The following is a 1770-nucleotide window of genomic DNA, read 5'->3' on the forward strand; positions in this document are numbered from 1 at the left end:
GGTAGTTTCTGTTTATGTTATTTTCATACTAAGCAAAGCAAGACACGCAAAGCAAAAATAAATAAAATAAATAATTTGAGGTTCAAGTAACTTTAAAATGACATTAACCGACTACTGAAACTAAAATGACATTATATAACCGACTACTGGAGCTACTGACAATTTCAGTAGTCGGTTAATGTCATTTTAAAGTTTTTTAAACCTCAAATAATTTGCTTTGCGTGTCTTGCATAAACATAAAACATAAACAGACTACCATGATCTCAGGAGGTCGTCAAAATGGAACTATTTCCATTTTTTTTTCCTGATAGTCCTCTTTCTTAATTCATATTTACATAATCCATTTTCATTTTTTTCGTTTTTTAACGCGCAAATATAAACAAATTCGAGACTGTGTGTTTTGGCAACGGCTGTTGTGTGTATCCCAGTTAGGGTTTGTCGTTCCCTGCTAAGAGCTGACTAAAGCGTTCACCAATTTAAAAAAACAAAAACAAAAACAAAAAGTCGAAAACAAAAGACCATTATCGCTCACGCTAATTTCCTAATTAGCAATTATTAGAATTTCAAAATTTCGACTTTAAATTTTTTGTCTTTATTTTTCACAAATAAATGTTTAAGACGAGGTTGGACTGGTATCGATGGCCGTCAAATACAAAGACTTCCCTGTAAAAATGCTCAGATTAAAACCTTCATAGCTTTTATACTTAAGAAAGCAATAATTTTTAAACATGGCAATTTAACTAACATCGATGCACCACTGGATTTCAGCCTCTATTTCATATGAGAAATTTTAGCGGGATAAAGTGTATAGTGTGCTTGCAATAATTATTTGCTCTACCTAAGCAACTGAGTCAACAACGAATGTCATAAAATATGTATTACTTAAATTTTAGTTGCTAAATATTTGTGCATTAAATCACCATCATACATTTATGCAAGGTGTCTAAAATACGGAAGTAGAAAATATAGGGATTGTTGCGGGGGGAAAGGGGACTGTGTAAAGTGGTTTTAATAAATAAGGTTTAATGGAGCCCCACCTCTCGGGTGTTGAGTTTGGTTAATTATTAAGCTAACAGATCACGTGGCTGTTTACGTGTCAAACTCGCGCGCTCTGGCTTTCAGCGGCAAATAACAACAGCAAAAGGCAAATAGCAACAAAAGACAAATACAAACAACAAAAGGCAAATACAAACAACAAAAGGCAAATAACACAACAAAAGGCAAATAACAACAACAAAAGGCAAATAACAACATCAAAAGGCAAATACAAACAACAAAAGGCAAATAACAACAACAAAAAGCAAATTATTCAGTGCTTAAGAATCAGCCATAACGTTTTTTGTCAGAAAGGACTTATTTTCAAGTTGTGCCACGACATTGAATTTAGTTTTGTTTCGATTTCATGCTGCGAGGTTTTGTTTTTGTTTCTTCTCCCTTTCTCCCCCTACAACATTAGCCTAGGTAAATGCAATTATATCACTTAAAGATTTAAAGACATGTGAAACATATAGCATAATGAATTCCAGTTTAGAGTTTTACGATCTAAAATTCTAGTTATATATTTAATAATACCATTTCTCGATACCCATAGAGCTTAGCGAGCTCCGCGCGTTATAGCTCTTCAAAAGTATTGGGGGAATCGTGCCCCGGTGCTCCACCCCCTGTGGCGACCCCTGACAATACAAAACATTGCCATTGGTCTAGCTTACTGTATCCAAGTGTACCAGTTTGTTAAACATTACGTTGTCTGTGACAATTATGTTTTGTGTA

The sequence above is a fragment of the Nematostella vectensis genome, chromosome 8, assembly GCF_932526225.1.
Source record: "Nematostella vectensis chromosome 8, jaNemVect1.1, whole genome shotgun sequence".
In the NCBI taxonomy this organism is placed as follows: domain Eukaryota; kingdom Metazoa; phylum Cnidaria; class Anthozoa; order Actiniaria; family Edwardsiidae; genus Nematostella; species Nematostella vectensis.